Source organism: Pan troglodytes, chromosome 13, assembly GCF_028858775.2.
Source record: "Pan troglodytes isolate AG18354 chromosome 13, NHGRI_mPanTro3-v2.0_pri, whole genome shotgun sequence".
NCBI lineage: Eukaryota > Metazoa > Chordata > Mammalia > Primates > Hominidae > Pan > Pan troglodytes.
Genome location: NC_072411.2, coordinates 53,297,336 through 53,304,255, shown reverse-complemented (window position 1 = coordinate 53,304,255; position 6,920 = coordinate 53,297,336).

Sequence of the window (6,920 nt, the reverse complement as noted above, 5' to 3'; positions counted from 1 at the left end):
ACAAACCTTTGGACAACTTCTATTCTGACATGGTAGGTTTCATGAAGAACTGGCAGCAGAATTAAATTCATATTAAAACGCTGGCAGAATGAAAGGCTTTTAGAAAAGGTTCTAAACCTATTGAATGCTGCCTGGCATCTAAAACAAACAAAAGGAAAAGCTCGAGTTTTGCTTCTGACATTTTATTTTTAGTTTTTAAAGTTACATTACTCTCAGGAGTTCTCATTTTCACCTTTCTTTAAAGAATGAGAGATGGTGCCTAAAAACTACAGTTTATGATAAATCTTCATATTTACCATTTAAACAAATCTCTCGTGTCTATTATTCTTTTTAAAATAGAATGACTATTTAAAGCTCTCAAAAATACTAAGAAGAAAACTTTAAAGTAGCTTTTTAATTTCCATTTTGCCCGTCTCACTGGCACAGAAGGTATTGTTGATAGTCTGTGGCAGATTGCCTATCAGGAAGAATTTTATGTTAATATTTATTTAGGACAAAGTTGAAATAGTCACTTTTGTATTTTGGGGGGTCCTCTTCAGGCAGTAAAATTGATAATTCAATTCTAAATTTTCATATGTGTTTTTTGATAAATATTTCTAGCTTAGAAAATGATACTTTTCTTTTGGATTCCTTTCACCCTCACCCAAGAGCAGTCTGGCTGGATGTCAGAAAACAAGTATTGGCTCTCCTCCTTATTCCTAGAGTTTTAGGGATTTTACAGAAGGACAGCTGTCTTTGAAAACTTATCAAAAGGACATATTGACTGTTTAATATATTGAATATTAAGAAAGGGGCCTTCACATGTATGTCCAAGATGAGCTAACTCCAGACATTGCCAATATGATAAGTCAGATAGATACATATGTGGAATTACAAGTTCCTCTTGCTGTTTATTGATTTATCAGGCAGTACAGGCTAGGTAATGCCACGGTAACAAACAACCTGCCAAACCTCATGGGCCTAAACAATTCTTACCCATGCTGATTATCCAGCACAGGTTGGCAGGGGGACTCTTTTTATCCTCATCACTTAGAGACTCCATTCTTGAGACAAGAATCATGGAGGGTGGAGGAGGGGGAGGAAACGTGAAATCTGGAAAGTCTTGTATCAGCAATTAAATGCTGTGACCCAGAAGTGATTCTTGTCATTTCTTCTCACATCTCATTGGTCAGAAATAGTCACATGGCCCTATTCAAATAGAAGGGACTTGGGCTGGGCATGGTGGCTCATCCATGTAATCCCAGCACTTTGGGAGACCAAAATAGGAGGATCACTTGAGGCCAGGAGTTTGAGACCAGCCTGGCCAACACAGTGAGACCCCATCTCTATTTAAAATCTAAATACATGTATATATATAAATGCTTATATATCTCTATTTTAAATCCAAATATATATATGGGGACTAGGAAATTCTGTCTTATCAAAAGTTAGGAGAACCAGATATCGCTGAGCCAGAATAATAACCAGCATAGCCTACCTGTCTTACCACCAATATTTAGTTCATTTGTCTTCTCACACAAAATACACTCATAGTCATCTCTTCCTTAAGGGAGAAAAACAAGAAATTCTATCCAATCATGATATTAAACTCAAAGTGCATGAATTCAAAGTGCTCTACATCAGGTCTGAATGTTACTCCTCTTTATGCAGAGACCCCCACACATCCAATATAGAGTAGCGGAACTGGAATAAGATGAGTGCAATAAACTCTTACACTTGGAAAGGGAAAGAATGGGAGACACATAGCAGTCACTGGGCCAAAGCAATTCTGAAATCCCATTCAGTAGGTGTGTGCTCCATACTCCCAGGGTGTGGAATTTGGATTAGGCCCTGATTCCATTCTCTAAGAATTCTCTTGCTCATTGTCCTTATGGCTCTTGAACATTCTTCTTCTTTTTTTTTTTGACATGGATTCTCACTCTATCGCCCACGCTGGAGTGCAGTGGTGCGATCTCGGCTCACTGCAACCTCTGCCTCCCAGTTGAACATTCTTCTTTTTCCATTATTCTTCTTGGCCATATCTAGAATGGGCATTTGAAATCTCTTGGAATCTGAAAAGCTTCCCTAGTGCACTTCCTATGATCAATGTTTGTGACCAAAGTTATAAAGTTTTGAACAGTCATGGTCTCTTTAGTCTGGAGTGGTGGTTATTTAGCTGGTAAAATGGAAAAACTCAATAGGCATCTTGTCTATTTTATTCTGGTAAGCTTACACATCCACAGTTCTTTTCTAGACTTACTTTTTAGAGTTGCTACTATTCTCTGCTTTCTTAGCCTCATGCTTCTTTCACTCTCCTCATTTAATTATAGATACTTTGGGTCTATCAGGCCACACTTTTGCTTTCATTTCCTTGAGCTATTTTGTCCAGTTGAAAGGGTTTATTGTATTCCACAACCTTAATTGGTGTTTTCGCTCTGAGGAATCCTAATCTATTTAGAGATTTACACCTTGATTTGATCCCCGCCATAAACCGGAGTTCTAATCAATCTTTGTCACTCAACAGGCTTCTTGGTTTTATTGTTTATTATTTGGGAATGAGAAATGTTTCTTCCAGCCCCATAAGTTGGAAGTTCATATTTCTGGACTTTCTCTATACCCTTTCATTCCTGCTTTCAAACTGGCCAGTTCTTTTCTAAAGTCATTTCTTTCTTATATTATTTGTTAAATGCACTCAATGATAACAGAAAAATGCTAGTAACTTTCTGCTTCCCATACTTAAAAAATAACAACCCCAAAACCACAAGCTAATTAGGTACATTATTTGCTTTCCAAGCTATCACATGACAGTTTTACAAAGTACTTTTATACTGCATAATGTGGGTCACCATCCTTCTAATCTCTGATAACTATTTTCGTCTTATCTGCCACTTGGCCTCTAAGCCAAAGTCATGTATTTCAAGTAGTGTTTGGATTGTGTGGTTTTTTTTTTTTGGCCATAGCAGTACTCCATTTCAGAATACCAATTTCTGTATCAATCAGAATAGGCTATGTGATGCTGATGTGAAAATTTTTAAAATTTAAAATTTTTAAATTTTAAATCTTTTTAAATTTCAGAGACTTAAAACAACACACATTTATTCCTTCCTCAAGCTACATGGCCGTTGATGGTTCAACAAAAAGAGCTCTGCTCATGGTAAACACTTAGGGACCCAAACTCATGGCAGCCACCATCTTTACTATTGCTAGATGTTATGCCAGAGGAAGTAAAGAGCTTTGAAGGGTCTTTAACTGGTAATTAAATTTTTGGCCCAGAAATGATACTTGTCACTTCCACTCACAACTCAGAACTAAGCATATGGACCTACCCAACCATAAAGGAGCCTGGATGTTCATTCTTACCATATGGTTGGAAGGCAGAAAGCCAAAACTGTATGGGAAATAGCATTAATGATACCTGCTTGGTATTAAAAAAGAAAAGATGCTCAATCTTGAAAAATACACATAGTATTATGGAGATAATAAAAATCACCAAAAGTACACATCCAGAGATAATGGTAAATATTTTTGTGTTCTCTTTTCCATTCTTTTTTTCCCTCTAACCACATCACATTTAATGCTGTAAATATACCCATATACCCTGTGCTATTTGTTACTTCCTTATTGTTGGGAATAAGGTTGTTTCTAATTTCTTCACACTTATAAATATTCTGAGGTACGTAAGTCCTTATATGTCTTGGTACATAAGACATTTTCTGCAGTTCTGACCTTACTTCAAGGTGATAATTGCTAGGCAGAAGGACGAAAAACTCTTTTAAGGATCTTGTTAAGTGAGGCCAGAATTGCTTACTAGAAAGGTAGGCATTGGTTTGTACTTTCATTAACAGTGTAAACAAGCACTATCTCATTGCTCCATTTCAGCACTGAATACTACTTATCTGAACATGTTTCCTTTATTCTATTTTTGGAAATTTTCATAACACATCCCAGGGTTTTATGAAAATAAGTAATTACCAAGATACAGGTGAAACATCCTGTAATGGGTTTTGCTTTAGTTTTTTGGTGTCACAAATGAAAAACGTTCAGGAAAATGTTGATTTTATTTATTTATTTCTTTAGAGATGGAGTCTCGCTCTGTCACGGAGGCTGGAGTACAGTGGCACAGTCTCAACTCACTGCAACCTCCATCTCCCGGGTTCAAGCGATTCTTCTGCCTCAGCCTCCTGAGTAGCGGACTACAGGGGCAAGCCACCACGCCCGGCTAATTTTTTTGTATTTTTAGTAGAGACAGGGTTTCACCTTGTTACCCAGGATGGTCTCCATTTCCTGACCTCGTGATCCATCCACCTTGGCCTCCCAAAGTGCTGGGATTACAGGCATGAACCACTGCGCCCGGCCCTCCAATTTGATTTTATTAAAGCTTCAAGACAGAAAAGTACAGTGAGGCAAGAGGCCTTATAATTGGGGCTATAAGATGTTAAAAGATTTTCTTGGATGCAGTTTTAGTTAGTAATATGCTGCTAAAATAATTTTGCCACATTTGGAGTCCTCTTTCTTCAAGGGTGTTGGAATAGTTTGGCATATATATGATTAAAGGTTACTGTAGGTCATGTTCGATGGCACAGATAGGTTGACCTGAATTCCCAACTCTAATCCTAGACCTCTCATCATTTTCTGGAGAGAATGGAGACTTCAGTTATGAGTTGGGGAAAGCAAGAAAGACATTCAATATAAATAAACATATAAAGATATTTTCAGAAAGAGGCCAGGGCTATTAAGATGGTATAACGGGGTGATGGAATGATTAAGTAGGAAGATAGACTGGGTGATTAGAGCTAGTCTTTCTGAAGAGAGGTTACTGTGTTGGAGGCTGAAAGATCGAGGGGCGTGACTGCCCTCAGCATTCCTTCTGGGTGGCATACTCAGCTTGTCAGTTTGCCAACATTCTGCATTTATGAGAACAGTTTGCTGTTTACCCATACAGCCTCCAGTGGTATACTGAGTTGATCACGACCCTCAATCTTTCGGCTTTAACATTATTGTAGCTAAGACCCAAGTGACAGCAGGAGCCAGTCAAGTGAAGATCAGGGCGGAGCTATTGAGGCAGGGACACAGTACATAGGTCAGGCAAAACTCCCAGGCTGATAGCTTGTTGCGATTGCAGCAGAGGGTCAGGGCAGTGGTAGGAGATCTGGCCAGAAAAAAAAGGATCAAGGTCATTGTGGCTCAGGTGAAAGCAATGCAAACAATGACGTGTTTAAACAGAAGTCGAATCTGATTTACATTTTAAAAAGATCCTTCTGGGTATGGTAGCAAGAATGGACTGAGGAGCTAGAGAAGATGGAGACTGGATGAGGATGGTAGGGATGCAGCTGGAAAGAGGGACTGATACTGGGTCCCTCTGGAAGGCCCATTGTTGGGGTATACTAAGAAGGATGAGGAAAAGAGAAATCAAGAACTGGGTCATGAGCTTGAGCTCATGGGTAGACAGTGCTGCCAATTCTTGAGGGGGAATTAAGAAGGGGAGAAGAAGAGTTCTCCTTGTTAAATTTCAGATGCTTGTTTGACATTCAAGTAGGCACTTAGATATATAAAATCTGGAGATAAAATATAAATTGGGGAATTACATACAGATGTACCTCATTCTGTTTTTTTTTTTTTTTTTTTTCCTTGAGACAGAGTCTTGCTCTGGAGTTCTACTTGTTAAATTTCAGATGCTTGTTTGACATTCAAGTGGGCACTTAGATATATAAATCTGGAGATAAAATATAAATTGGGGAATTACATACAGATCTACCTCATGCTGTTTTTTTTTTTTTTCTTCTTGAGACAGAGTCTTGTTCTGTCGCCCAGGCTGGAGTGCAGTGGTGTGATCTTGGCTCACTCTGCCTCCCGGGTTCAAGCGATTCTCTAGCCTCAGCCTCCCGAGTAGCTGAGATTACAGGTGTGTGCCACCACGCCCGGCTAATTTTTGTATTTTTAGTACAGACGGGTTTCACCATGTTGCTCAAGCTGGTCTTGAACTCCTGAGCTCAAAGTGATCCGCCCACCTTGGCCTCCCAAAGTTCTGGGAATACAGGCGGGAGCCACTTCCCCCTACCTCATTCTGTTTTAAAATCTTCATAGCCTTGTGCCTTACTGATATATCATCAGCCATATAACAAATAGCTCCATCCAATGATAAACTAGGTGGATCCCAGTTTATAAAAAAATTATTACTACCTGTATTTCAAGCAATGTACAACTAAAATTTCTATACAATATCTTAGTGCCATTTGTGCACTATAACTTCAAGTTCAGTTCTAAAAGTAGAATTGCTGAGACTAAGAATATGTGCATTTTACATTTTTTTGCACTTTACATTTTGATAAAAATCTTTAGAAGTATTTGCATCCATCTATGCTTGCAGCAACTCTGATGCTTACATTCAGGCTAACACTTTCTGGTTTTGCAGATCTAGTTGTGAAAAAATGGTATCTTATTATTTCAATTTACATTTCTTAGGAGTGGGATTGGGTTTCTTCATATCTGCTAGCCATCTACCTTTGTTCTTCATGCATTCATTGATTTGATTTTGAAGTTTGTCCAGAGATTCCCTGTGTCCCCACAGGCGCCATTCGGGGTTCCTGTGCTAAGGCATGGACAAGGTGGTGAGCTCTCTGTTGGCAGGGACCTGGCGCTCTCATCCTGTGTCCTTAGCACCCGGCAGAGGTCCAAGAGGGCTCCTGGTCTGGGCTGGGAAGATGACCAACACGGCGTTGGGGGTTGAGGTGGGGGTTGGGGAACTGGGGTAGGTTGTGCAGAGGAAAAGGCCCAGGTGAGGGGTGGGGGAAGGGGAAGAAGGCTGGACAGATAATAAGGGCGTAGGAAAGACATCCAGATTTCACTGAGTGCAGGGCTTTTTAAAACTGATGTTAGAAAAACTTGATTTGCTGTTGTAAAAAACCATCTGTGTGAAGTAGAAATTGATATCAGTAACATGA